This window comes from Acromyrmex echinatior, chromosome 2, assembly GCF_024713525.1.
Source record: "Acromyrmex echinatior isolate Ae372 chromosome 2, ASM2471352v2, whole genome shotgun sequence".
In the NCBI taxonomy this organism is placed as follows: domain Eukaryota; kingdom Metazoa; phylum Arthropoda; class Insecta; order Hymenoptera; family Formicidae; genus Acromyrmex; species Acromyrmex echinatior.
The window spans coordinates 881,898-897,358 of NC_141853.1; the positions used below are offsets into that span (position 1 = coordinate 881,898).

General features: G+C 35.3%; 1 protein-coding gene across 7 annotated transcripts in view; it reads right to left on the bottom strand.

The window, feature by feature from the left end:
* Window positions 1-15,461, bottom strand: part of Rbp6 (RNA-binding protein 6) — a 748,725-nt gene that overhangs the window by 239,270 nt on the left and 493,994 nt on the right. The window lies entirely within an intron of this gene.

Genomic DNA, 15,461 nt, shown 5'->3' on the forward strand with positions numbered 1-15,461 from the left:
ATTTGAGGCCAACTTCTAAGTCAAATTTATACATATAACTGTTGAAATGGTGAATACCGACATAAAAAAAATAACAAATTAATTTCGAAATTTGAGACTAGAATGTCGAGCCAGCAAACGTTCACATTAATCGTTTTCCATTCCGCATTTGAAATCATTTTGGCTTCCATTATCATATCTTCGCGGTCACGTATTTATGACGTAATAACAACGCGTTACCGCGGAAACGGTTAGCGGCCGAATGACGGATTATTCACTGGCCTCGAGAAATTTGGCCGCTCAATGCGATCCCGTAACCACTTCGACGGTCCCACAATAATCATTACTCTAGAGGCTGTCGACTGCCAAGGATGACATGTAATCATGATATTGGCACGTAACTGAGTTATCGCGCCGCACGGGAGGATCCGCCCTTTCCTCCAGGGGTGTCCTTCTGGTCAATGTATATTCCATTTGGTGATCAAATCGACGAGATGTTAACGCAATCGGACCATACACGTTGCATAAATCTTGCTAAGTGAAACGCTTCTCCACTCTTATGATGACGAGAAGTAGAGAATTGATTGAAACACTTAATTTAAAAACAGCACATCAAAAACAACTGAAGTGAATGTTTTTAAATAAAATACTAATTTTATTATACTCCGTATCTTAGCAATATCAGCCAATTTCGAATTCTACACGATATATTTGATATTTAAGGATGTGTAATATTCATTTTCAAAATACTCGGAATTTAACACAAATTTTATTGATTGTTCTATTATTACGTCTGAGTATCTAATTGTAAGTAAAATTTGAACACAATTCTTTTATTTGTTGAAAAATTACTTAATTTTTCGTTTATCTCAATTCTTAAAAAATGTAAAATCGTTTTAAATTCTTACATATTTGTAAATTTAATGAGGAAGTAATATATTAAGAATTAAATGTAATTTTATACATATACTAATAAAATAATAAATATTTGTGCAAAAGTACTTTATTTGGAGCCAATTACTCATTAAAATTTAAAGTTATTGACTTTAAATTGCAGCCAAATATACTCATTTTGTTGCATGAAACCATTATAAGCCAAATTATTTATTGTTTTTTGCAATTCGTCTCAAGGCACGGGCTAATATCATCAAAATTTTTTTAATTTTATTGGTTGATATATTACTTTTGACTGATTATTTAACTGATTTAATTTTCAAGCTAATGTATAGATAAAACATCCTTAATAACTTTCAGAATGTATTAAATTTCACGATATAAATGTTAATAATAATTTGGACTAATAATAAAAACAATCCAAATAATATAAAATTATAAAAATAAAAATCGTTCAAAATATTCTCAGAATATAAAATTTTACAAAATAAATGTATCTCTGAAATATTCATTGACATTTCTTTAGCTATTTAGCTATTGTACAAAAATAATTTTTCTTTCTCAATAGAGTTGTAAATAGATATCTAGATTATTAATCATATTACGTGAAAGTATAGTTTCAATGTTTCTATTTTAAATAATTCCACTCACGCTGAGTTTGTCGAATTTTCACAATATTCAAGATCGCAACAGTGGAACTGGGTGAATGAAAAAGTACCATTAACTCGGTCGCGGGATCGATGAGCAGATTCGTACTCCTGGAAACCTCGATACCCGAAGAAAGAGAGCACCGATGCAGTTTTCGATCCCTTTTAACTCGCCTTCCGCAATCGGCATTTGTTTCGATGACATTACAAGGGCAACGTGTTTTCGTCGTTGAGCGGCAACCGAGTTTCAGGAGGCCCGCATCGCATGCAAGATGCACACGCGCGGGGAAAGGGAATCGGGAAAAGGGAGAAAGAGCGCATCCGTTCGATCGCATCGTTCGACCGCAGTGGAAACTCTTCCACGACCCAATTCGCCCTTTCCCGCATGACGTTGTCGGGATTTTTGGTCGCGATTCCCACAAGCTCGATACTTATCTCCCGCAATATGGCTGATCATCCCGAATGACCCGCCTCGCCTGTCTACCTCGAAACCGCTCCCTGATATCCTTCCGATTTGTTCACCGTCTTCAGTTTTTCCGTCTTATTCTCCGCAACTCGACCGTACGAGAAGCTTGAAACTTTTTCTAAAATATTAGATACTTGACATGTGCTCGAAGGACTTCTCTCCCCTCCATCCTCATCTATGCCTCCTAGATCTATCTTTCTTTTCGTTCAATACTCATTCCCTTCGAACTCAGTTGTTTGCAATTCGTTTGAAGAGTTCTCCGAGGTCGGACGTTGAGGAAGAGGGAAGAGAGGAAGAAGGAAGAAAGTGAACGAGAGAGAAGAAATGCGAGCAGGTCGGATCAAGAAAGCCAGGGGTGGATGGGCAAATAGCTCGAATCACGCGAGCCGTTGCCTCGTAATTAATAGGGCGCACGAAAACGAGCTATTGCACCATCAGCGACCCTCAAGATCCTCCCAGCAGCTACACATCACCGAGAAGAGCTGTCCGCCGTAGAGAGTCTTAGAGTCTCGAGAGATAAGCCTTAATCGATATTGACAGTATTTTACGCGTCTGTCTTTTTTTTTAAGGCATTGATAAGGCTGACGGATATAAACTTGCAATTCATGAAATAGTAGATAATGGCAATCATTTCACAATCAAAGTAGATTTAAACTGGAAATGAATAATCTAGGGCGATTTGATTGATGAAAAGCAAAGATGGTGAAACCGTAGAGAGTGAACAATAAAGAGAGAAAGAAAGAAAGAAAGAAAAAGAATGAGAAAAATAATCAAATATTTTACTATACTAATTAAAAATATATGTACAGCCTCGTGAACGTAAAAATGTTGCGTCCATACGTATATATATTATAATTTTATTTATATAATAAAATATAGTGCATATATATAAAATATATGCGTGTATATTATGTTTGTATAAGCATAAAAGAACTTGATTTAGATAAACTTTATTTTTTCAAGAAAAGATGAACAATACAATTAACAGAATATATTAGATTTATGATCAATATAACTATATATTCTTAACTTAAAAAAATATTAAAAATTATTTCTTCCACTAATATTTGTAATAGTTTTACAGAAAGTTTTCTGTACACTTAATTCGAAACTGTTGGTAGATATCATTCTAATAACTGTAATTTTAATATGTAAAATTCATTTAATTGCAACATTACAACGTTTCAATTACATCGTTTTCAAAATGTCTTTGAAAGTTTATTAATTTTTATAATAGTAATAACATATTTTCGAATAAACGTTAGCTATCCTCAAATACAATATCATAGTGACTTAACGATGTAGCATTAGGTAGATATATGAAAATTTTATACCCTACATACAAAATTCATTGCGAGGATCGCTCTCCGTTAGAATTTTATTCGCTCGTCTTTTCGTGCAAAAATTTATATCCGATCGTGAGGACGTCTCGCACTTTCTAAGCATTTATCTCATTCACTTCATGAGGCGAGAAAGTGAGGACAAGGGCGAGAGGGAAAGGGATACGCCGAGAAGAGTTAGTCGGGGGAGTGTTTGAAGTAAATCAAAGGAAGGAAATGAATTTTTATCGAGGAGAGAAGGCCCTGGGTTTGTCTCGGAAAGCAATGCCAGCTCCTTGCTCGAACCAAGTAAAATCTACGAAAAAATCGGCGAGAAACTGCGGCGAAACGATACGGTGCTCCATACCGTCTTACTCTCGTCTTCGAAAAAGTACTCCAAGAAAAATTCACCAGCGCGATAAATTTACGGGATCCTTCTCCCTTTTCCCGGAACGCTCTTATTTTTCTCTTCCCGGTGGCCGGTTCTTCACCGAGTGATTAATGGCATTAATAAGAGAGAGTTACCATCGTCATACCGATTGCCAAGATACAAGACTTCTTATCGATGATAACTCAGCTTAATAGTTTCAACGAATAATAGTATTTGGCGACAGTATAAAGCAATAATTTAACATGAAATTAACAACTCTTTCCTAATTTATAAAAGATAATAAATATTAAGATTCGTAAACTAAATTTTTACATGATTCATAAATGTAAATATATAATAATCGTCTAGTTGCTAAACTGCAATTCTCTTTCATCTACAAATTCATCTATAACTCTAATAACAATTCAATTTAACACATCATTAATAGGATGTATAATTTAACAATTTTCTATTTACGTAAAACATATTTATATAACGAATACACTTTTTCTTATAAAATAATAAGATATTTTTATCACTTTATCCTTTCAAAAAGATGGTTCATCCGTTTCTTTATCTCCCTGAAATTGTTTATAATAATTACTCTAAACTTTATGTTCTCACTTTGTATTACGTGCGTGGTTGATGAAACCACACACTATTCATAGAGAAGTAGCAAATGATTGTAGTTGGCAAACATGTGATTAGTAGAACGCGTCGGATGCATCTACGTGGCGTAGAGTTTCGCGTTTGCTTAAAGACAGGAGAGAAGGAAGAGGTGTCGCTGGTAACTCTGCGGAAATGTACACGCAGGTGTGTGCCCATAGTATCTCGGGGTTCCGTGAAGCTCGGTCGTTAATGACTCTCGGTCGTTAGATTGGTTTGCGCGTAATATGCCCGCCAACGCTATATGCTCGATTAATCCACAACATCGTTTATCCGCGTGATATTAAGACCATGTCCATGAAAGAGAATTTTCTGAGAATACGAGAATAATTATTAATATTTATCTATGTGAGCTTTTTCGTATTTTGTTATACTGTTCATGAAAAATTTATGTGTTTATTCTTTATTAAGGATAATCTTTATTTTAATTAATCTTGTACAGATAGAGAGAGAGAGAGAGAGGGAGAGAGAGATCCAATAAAATCAATTTAAAACTATTTAATAAAAGATTTATTTTATTGTAATATAAACAAATAATCAGACATTATGTGGAAAATAGACTGTTTATTAGTTCAAAATCATTTCTATGTTATTAAAAATTCGAAAAATATCGCTCAAATTTTTTATTTTGGTTAAATCAAATACCGAAATAAGCTAACGAGATTAAACGTTGCTACATTATTCAATTATGAATATAAATATATATTATAAATAATTTAAATAGATTTTCGTCATTAATCTGTAATGCGATTAAAATAATTTAACAGCCGTATCTTTATATACTTTAAAGGTTTTAAAAAAGAGAAGTGTAATTTTTGTATCAATAATAAGAGGTAATTTTAAAAATAAAAGAAAAAAATTCGAATTCTAGATATTAGAATACATTTCATTTAAGATAGACATAATTTGATTTATACTATTTGTCAAGTTACACTTGATGAATTAAATAAGAATTGCATATTACAAAAATATTACACTCGCGCAAATATTTTTGCAAAGAGACAGGATTCCCTCTATCCGTATAAACCTTTAAGAAGTGGATATTGCTCGTTTCGCACCTCTTATGACGTTGATCGTAAGAGGATTAGACTTGGATTTACGATTCTTTCGGCAAAAACGACAGAGGTACAAAATAGCGTAATCTTGGAACATTGTGAAACGTCGCCGCGTCGGTACGAACTGCAGTCTTTGTCATCTGAATCCACTTTATGCACATATATTTGCATTTAACCAACCAACCAATTTTTAAAATAAACTGCACACGATTAAAGTGACTAGTCTTTGAACACATAAACTTGTTTTATATCACTTCGCATTCTGATAATAAATTATTTGACGTTAACAGAATATATAATACATTAATCATTAAAAACATCTTCTTTATATTTTATTCTTAAAATGACATTATATCCATCTTATATTCTGCAATATATAGATACCTTATAAAATACATATAGGCCGGTATTCATAGTTGGATCTTGTATTTAAGTCTATCTTAAAGTGATGTCTTAAGATGCTAATACGCCCTTTGATTAGTTCGTGACATTTTAAGATTGTACTTAAGGTGGTCTTGAATATAAGAAACGACTATGAATACCGGCTATAGAGTTGCCATCCGTCCTCTTTTCCCCGGACACCGTCCTCTTTTTTAGGGCGCTCAGGGACAACCGAGAGAGAAGATTTCCAAACGCGTCCAAGATAATTATGAGCATCCGAGTTTTAGGGAATCTTTTAAATTTTTTACTTTGACTCCTCTCCCGCGTTAGTCTGTATTAATCCTGATTTACAATACGCGTAGTAATTCTTAAACTTAAGAAACTTACAGTCACAGTTAAATGTAAGGAGAATAATCGACTATATACGATTGGTCAATTTCTTACATTAAATTAGTATCACTAATGAACAATTAGATGTGAAATAATTATTCATTTATGATTCCGATCAATTTTACTGATCTACACGCATTTTTATATCCGAGATTTTCGGGATTTTTAGCCTATAAGTTCTAATTTTAAAAATTTTGATATGACGACTCTAAATACATGGAATTTGTTTTAAATGATATATGTATTATAATACGTTAGAGGAGAGAGAGATAATTAAGACATCCAATCAATAAAAAAAAAATTAATCATACAATTTCTTATAATAAAATATCGTAAGATCAATAAATATCAATAATTCATCACATGTCGCTGAATTTGTGAATTGTTTTCTGCTGGAAATATGATTTCACGCGCACTTTTCGACTATTCCCGCAAGTCAAGAATGAAACTCTATCACAGATGAAAACACGATTGTTGAACGACGCAGCTTGTATTTTGATGTGCCAACGATCCAGAAAGGGAAGTAACGTGCACGACGGAATCCCCCACGTTCGTTACAACGATATCGAGTCTATTTCACGCTCATCAGCCGCGCGAGCGTCTAGAAAACTTGGAAACGAAGAGGAAATCTTGTCTCTGTTCTTCTCTGTTGCTCTCATCTCCGGTTTTGACGTTGACTATGGTCCCGAGCTCTCGAGGATCTCTCTGTATGGCGTGCGACACAAAGAGAAGAGATCGTGAACACAGGGATGAAGGGAACGCGCTTGAGGGAATACAAGAATGGCTGGAAAGCCTAGCGAGAGGATGAGAGGGAGGGGGCCATCATGACAACACACGCGGAAGAAACAGCACGGCCACGACTTTTCGTAAAGCATAATGAAACTGCCTGGTAATCTTAGAAGCGCCACCGCCGCGACCGGTCTCGACATAGTAGTCGAATGGGTTAAATGTCTCGAAATAGATATTCCTATTATCTCTCTATGAATAGACGTTATATTCTGTAACCGACACATGCGCATGTGCGCGTGTTACCATTTCAGATATTAGACCATATCCGCATCCATAGTTGAAATCTCGATGCGAATTTCATGCCTAAAAAGCTCGATCACCGAGCGACGAGAAAAACAATAAAGAACATTAACATGTGTATTCGATTCAATTTTAGAAATACAGTGAGTGCACAAAGTATTCGTGTAAAGAATTTTTTTTATAAAAAAAAGTCTTATTTATAGTAAATAAACATTAATTAGCAATTTTATACAACGAATACATTCTGTTCTAACGTAAACAAACGAGCTTCGCATGTATTCCTGATTTTAGAAGCTAAATTTCTCGACTGTATGAATATTTTTCGAGTATCCAAACAATACGATTTTTAATTTTCGCTTATTTTTCAGATGATTTATTTTCTATAATTAATACACATCTTTTTAGTATATATAATTTTAAAAAACATATAGTCTATTTTATTCTTTATGAATAAATTATTAATTACCCAGCAAGAAATGATCGTCAATTAAACGTCGAATCAACGAATTGATATTGAAATCATCGTATCGATAGCGATTCGATATCTCATTTCTCGCTGGATAATATTTTAAAAATAAAGTTTTTTTAAAAAAATATCTTCTCTGCACGAATACTTTTTGCACTCACTGTAGCTCGTAAAAATTTTTATGTGTTATTAGTACTTTCAAAAATTAATTGTTATAGCTGGTATTGATAGGTTAGTATTCATACTTAATTCTTATATTTAAGATCATTTTAAGACCATTTTAAGTCTTAAGATGTCATAAACCAACCGTTGCAAAATCGTATTAACATCTTAAGGTCCGTCACAGAAAAATTTAAGTAGTAAGACAACAGTAAACAATAAGAAAATAAACATATTGGAGTTGCTACTATTTATATTATAGCCTTACGGTTTTTATTAATTGGTCAATTCGCTTACTATTTGAGTTTTTTTATGTGTGCCATGACCCTAAGATATAACTACTTAAAACATTCTTGAAATAAGAACTGACTGGAACACAGCCATAATCCGTTTTTGTTTTAAGTAATGTGTTAAGTAATATCTTAAGATGCTAAGATTGTGAATGGCTTATGATATCTTAAGATTGTTCTAAGAGGTTTTTCTTAAGAGGTTTTTCTTAAGAGGTTTCTCTACAATAAGTCGTTACTTAAGTTTTAAGTCTCAAGTCGTAAGAAATTGACCAATCACAGTCAAATGTGAGAAGAATGATCGACTATGATTGATTAATTTCTTACGATTTAAAACTTAAAATTTAGTAATGGCTTCTTGTAGAAAGTACAAGAAGTCTCTTAGCCTTAAATATAAGAACTAAGATCTAATTCTAAATACTGGTCTGTGACTGTATACGTTATAAAACGTTAGTTTTGTTGTTGTGATAAATTTAATTTCGCGTTAAACATATAATGTGTAATGTGAAACTATTAGATATTGTAATAACATTCACTTACAGTCGCAAATATTAATAAAATATTGATAGCATCATCAACATAATATTTCTGTGTAATTGTGTCAATGTAGAAGACATTTCATTTGCACTACTTACGTCAATGTACAAATAAACACTTCTATTTTCGAGATTAAAGATTTCGCTGACGTTATTTTTGTTTCAAGATATCGCTGACTGTCACCGAAGGAGAAGCGCGTTCAAAAAGGTGCGAAGAAAGAAGAGATCGTCATAAAAAAGCTCGCGAAACATTAGTTCGTATTCTCTATTTAACAGCACTTTCAACGTCACATGCAGTCGTTAAAATTTGTTATTAAAAGTCGCGTTCAATCTCTCACTTGATATTAAATTTATGCTGATGGTACAAAAACATATAGATAATATATAAATGATAATTATAATTCCGATATTAATATATTAATTATCGAAGAGGTTTAATTTCGATCTTAATTACATTATAATGATTTTCATACAGTTATAAATTCATTTTATATATTTCTTTTTATACATTTCCGCTGACGTATTTAAAGCATAATTACAGCAATTCTCGTGAACATCGTGAAAACTCTTCGTTACGCAAAACTTAAATTCGAATATAAAAATGTTTAATTTCACAACATTTTTGGTTGATATTAGTTCTCGTAATATCGAGATGATTGGTTTGATAATTTTCCCAATTTATCGTACATTTCCGGGTGATAATTTTTAAGTCGGACGCGCTGAATCGATATTCGATCGACAGACCGAAACGTAATCGACCAGACTGTAATTAAGAGCGCCTTCCTCGAAACGCGACTTCGCGATCGGCAATGAGTGAGATAAACAGGAGCGAGACGGTCGCTTTAATTTCGAATTTCTCCTTGCTGCTTTCACACGGGAGACTCACCGATTAAATGCGCGATACGAGCCACCGCGCCGCCGCGCCGACAGAAAACGCTTTTTCGATTCTTACCTGCAACAAAAAGGCAACGAGCATTTTAATCAAACTGTCGTCGAGCGAGATAAGAATAGGGCACGTCTTGCGTTGGCATTTAGAAAGCGATTTCTTTCATTCTGTCTCGTCCTTCGAGCCTCCCTTTTTTTTCGAGATTCATTGATGAATCTTATAAATAAACCGTATAAAAAATAATTTTATTTAGAAAGTACTAAATGCACCTAATATAGTAAACAAAATGTTTCTTCTCTCTTTCTCTCTCTCTCTCTCCCCCTCCCATTCTCTTAAAATTACTTTATAAATCTCCATTCAATAAATCTTTCTCACATAATTAAAAGTACGATATTTTTGTAAATGTCGCGGAATAAAGGAATAAATTTCGAATGCAAGACGATCGAAAGTAATCCACGGTAGACTTAAATTCACTAAATTTATATTCGGTACAACGACGGCAAAAGTACAGCGGGTCGTAGCCGATCTCGCCAAAGTGCCCTGTACACAATCAATCTGTTAAACGTACTTATTTATCCTTGCCTGTCGAGACGACGAGGCAACATTGGGACATCGGGACGTCGGTGTAGCTATTAACTACGGAGATATATTTGGCAATGGTCGAGCGGACGTACTGTGAAACTGATTTTGCCGGCATTAGTCAAAGTACATCCACTAAAGATCCGAATTATTTTCGTCCTCTAAACTAAAAGATAAAATTCCCAATTAACCAATGGTGGATCCAATTGGAAAATTTATTAATTTGTTTCGTATAAATAAAAGCGTAATAAATTTATAATAAATTTTGAGATAAGTATGAACGTTTCAGCTGAATGAGTCAGTTAAGTCTGACTGGTGCCTATCCAGCGAGTGGACACAAAGCGTGTCAGAGGTGGCTATAAATCTCAACGGGTTTCTGATCAAACGATCAACTAATACCGGACCGTGAGAGGTTCGCTCTTTCCCCCGGAGCTGTGTCAGTGCTCCTTGCCCCTTCGTCAGGAACCCACTCGGTTACGGGCTAATCCCAGCTGCATTACCTTGATGAGCTCCGGAACTCCGCCTCCTTCCCATACCCCACTACGAAGATCCCAGCTTATCCCGGCGTTTAGGCAGACGTGGCCTAAAGATCGCAATGCATTACTACGACCTGTAGTACGCATGTATGCGCAAATATGTACGTATACATGTATACAGACACGTACACAGGCACATGCGTAATTCTGTAACCGGCGCGGCGGGAAGACTGGCGTGTACATGGCGCGATATTGGGCGGATTGTTGCTGCTTTAAGACGCCGTAGCAGCAAGCACGAGGACGCTGCGATATATCGCACCGAGGAAGGTACAAGATCCCCGAGAGAGACACCTTCCATTCAGACCGAAGCGAAGGGAAAGATCGCCTGAGCCGGATCTCGCGGAGAATTCTGACGTAGCTAATATATCCTGCATCGCTCCACCTCGGCTCTCGGGCTATCTAGATCTCGGTATCGCAAAAGCTGATTTCCGGTCGGACAACCTTCTCCCTGAGGATTACCTACGGAAATTGCTCATGGTCAGATAACACGGCTAATCGACTCGAAAGATAAAGATGTAACGGCGCGCCAAAGGAATTCCCGGTAAGACGTATTCAAGACCGTAAATAGAACACTCGTTGTATTATAACAGAGATCAGAAATGCAGTTCCTAAAATACTGTACACGGTACAAAGTAAGTGAGCAATTAAATGAGTGAAAGATTTGAACTTACTTAGTTTACTACGCTTCGGAAAAGGGTACAGCGATTTAGAATACAATAGTAAATGCTTCTTGTAAGTTGGACGAATTAATAGGTAATTTGAAGAGAGATAGAAGTGAATTAACAACTGGTTCCTAAATTTAACCCTTAATCGTATTCAATTGCTCTCCTTGTACTTAAACGCTTAGGCCAAAATAGAATGCGACATAGTACGACCGCCGGAAAGTCAACTGCGGCTTGCAAATTTGATCACGAAATACAGCCGTCGAAGTTCTGAGCGCGAGACTTCTAATCTCGGCAAAGAAGGAGAATAAGATAGCGGCGGAAGAGAGGCTGCTAGATTACAGGATGGGGATAGGGGAGGAGGAGGGGGGGAGGAGAGGAAGGGTTGTCAGGCACCGGGCTCATCTTAGTTGCTCGTGTGAATCTCTCCCTGAGTAAGCTCCAGTGGCAATACGTAACAACTATTAGCGAACCGACATTCATCTCGTTTAACTCGAATTAGCGGCCGCGCCGTGTAAACCAAGTCCAAGCCGCGTTAGCAAGCCGCATTGCTTAATACGATCGTTGCAAGCGAGAATCATTTCGCTAATTTATACGAAGTGGTACGACCTATCCAAGCGCGTTAATCAATATTTGTTCGTCGCATATTTCACTCTCTCGGCGTGATGGACGTCAGAAAATCAGCAGCGTTTTTAAATGCCGTGTATAAAATACAGAGAAACAAATACATATACCGATTTTAATTTCAACAAAAGCAAAATGCATTGAAAAAGATAAAGACTTAAATTACATTTATGAAAAAATTTATCAATGTCATTAATATCGATACAAGAAATGTAGTAAATGTATAAGGTAAATATAAATGTATATGAATAATATGAATAATACGATATTTTAACAACGTACACGTTTATTGTACACCTAATATTATAGATATCAAAGAGTTCTCATAGACTACAATTGAATTTCTGATCGAGGAGAAATATCAAAACCTTTTACTTTTTCATGCAAAAAGAGAGAGAACGATAGGAAGGTTAATTTAACTCGAAACGCTTTGCTTTAGCTGGACGAGACGTCAAAGACGGCCAACAATATTGCGGTATGCACATTCCAAGAGCATTCGGCACTCCGTACACGTCCACGGCGTGGTATTATGTTATTAGCCAGATCAACGAGCGTAAAGCGGTCAGAAACGGTCAGGAAATACACCTGGAGAACATGCCTCTCGAATCCCGAGAACCCGGCACCGACCGGAGGGCATAGGGGACATAAGCTTGTTAACAAGTGTACAGGATGCGGGACAACTTGTGGAACAAACCGCGCAAAATAAACGGTCAAACGTCAAACGACTTTTCACACATTAACCATCCGAAAGCACGCCTCTTGATAAACGAACTCTCTGTACGAGGTAATTAATGGTAACAGCATTAATTCCGTTCGACAAAGCGATCGCTTAACCGGTTAACCAAATACGGAGAATGCGGTTTTTGTATTACGCTGGGTCCTTCATTAAATTTTTCTCGTTAAAGAGACCGTTACCGAGCGTAACTGAATTAGCAGGGATAATGGAAATTAACTTTTTATGTTCGCTCCCTTTATTATCGTCTTCTTCTTTTGCTCTCTATCATCTCTTACGAGAACTTAGCATAAAGAATTCTTCAATGAAAAAAATTATCCTTGTCCTAGGCCTTTTTGTCCCTTTATTGTTTCACGCTTGTGCTGTATACATCTCTATCTCTCCTCTACCCGCAAGCCTCTTTCCTTCAATCCTTTCCACTTCGCTCTCCGGGCAGAAACTCCTTCGTCAATCCCCAAAGGAGACGCAAGTAATGCCGGGATTATGTAAACGTCACTCTAGCGAAACACGCATCTGTTCGGACGCATTCAAATTATTCAACTGACAAACAATTGGAAACATAGCTCTTGAATAATTCTAATCGGTGTAAGTATCGCTCTACATAACGTATTTTTCTTAACTTTTAATTATTTTTACATATTTTACAAATGACGCAAATTGAATGTTATGTTATTTTTCTGTTAACCATTTGTTAAAAATATAAAATTTTATTTAAGTTATTATATTTAATTTTATCCTCTGATGAAAGACGCAATAATACTTATTATACAGTTTTTTATCACTTTTTAATTTATATTATTATTTTTTATTATTACACTGACTGTTCTTCAGTTTTTTAACTTATTGACGTTTGATTGACTACATACTGTCCACGATCGGTACGTTTTTGCCGGAGTAAAAATAGATTCTTCTACTTCTTAGACAAAAAAATGTGTTCTTAAAGTCATTAGGACACCCAGATTTCTCCACACGATCCTTTAAACGTCATGTGAACAGTTCTCATTATTCTAAGAGCAATTTATCAAAAAGCGGTTTACTTTTGAGAAGAAGTCTTATTATATATAATTCGATTTATTGACTTTTTCTGAAGAGGATTAAGTATCTGAAACATGTTAAGATTTAGAGCACTTTATTATTTTTATTGCTTAATTATTTGTAGAAATTTGATCGCAAATTATAAGAGAGAATAGAGTGTAGAGTAAATATATTCTCGCGGGTATCAGTCAACTTGAACTTTCTCAACTTCCAACGTGCTCTTACGCGACGATGTTACATGAAAAGACGTTAATTTACGCTACTTAGTGATTCTGTTTTGCACATGTGTGTCGCAAGATCTTTCGCAAATCTGCGCTAACGAGCAGCTCATCAGCGCACATCACAATATACGCAATGTCTAAAAATAAATACATTCGGCGGGATGCATATGATGAAGAAACAATCTTGAAAATGCGTCGTAGCAATCTTCATTCTTTATCAAATCTCTCTTTAATCCCTTTCTTATCTCTCCGTTAGGAAGTCGAAATCTATACGAATCCTTGTAATTGGTATCCGCCATCCTCCACCACCTTCGCCGATGCACCATACACTTGGTGCCCCAATTTAATATGACTTATGCATATTCAATGGCTTTCCTTCGTCCGCGTCTACACAAGAGAACGGTGTGCGCACCGTGAGATGAGAAAGGGAAACTAGTCAAGTTTTGTGACTTCCTAGTTTCTGCCTAATGTATGCTAAAGTGTTAAATGATTAGAGACAGGAAAACTTTGGAACGGAGATAGCGTAAAAGATTGTCGAACCTGATTCACGCAAATGCAAATTTAACCAAATTTTTTTAATTACACCATATTATTTTCTTTAACCATTGTATATTTGCCCATTCATATATACCGTAAATCATCGATAAGAAGTATACAAAAGCGAGATGATTCATAAGTTAAGTCAAAATTAAATAGAAACAATATTGAATTATCACTTCAAATATAGACTGTGCAATTCTCTCCGTGATCAAAAATTATAACACAATTAGATAACATACTAATCAACAATAGTTTTGTCAAATAGATAATACTAGCTGATTCTTAAATATTTTTTAATACTGATCCTGAAAATAAGCTCTAATTATTTGTAACCAACATATTCCTTTTTAAAAATTTATACATTTTATTAACAATAGCTTGTTATATAAAATTTTTCTTAATCGACACAATTAATTTTTGTTTGAAGCCTTTTATAATGAATGAAAAATCATGTTAAATTTAATAGCTTTTATATTATGAATTTTATATTATGAATCATTTAATTATATCTAAGCAAAAGAAATAAGTAGAGAAGAATTTCTTAATGCATGTTACTCAAAAATCGTGCTCAATCATATAAATTTGGCACATAGATTTGAAATAAAAAAATATTCTAGGAAACATCTTATCAGATCAGTTTAACGTAAAATTTTGATTATCGGTGTAATCGTTATCAAATAAATACTGTTCGAGATTGCAATGATATCGATTTCAGCGGAAAATTACGCGAAATAATATTCTGAATTCGAATAACGGAAAATGAGGGCGAAGAAGGGAGGGAGGAAAAGAAGAACCGAGAGACAGACAGATATGGCGCGCTGCGTAACTTTTCCCTTTATCCGCTCATCCCGACGTCGTCTGCCGGGACCCGACAATGAATGGATGTCAAAAACGCAGCAATTAATTCAGACCTGCGGGGAACAAAGGCGTAAGAATACCGTCGGCCGTCGTCTCGTACTCCAGAGAAGTTCTTCCTCGGAGACTCACCAAAGAGGGATGAG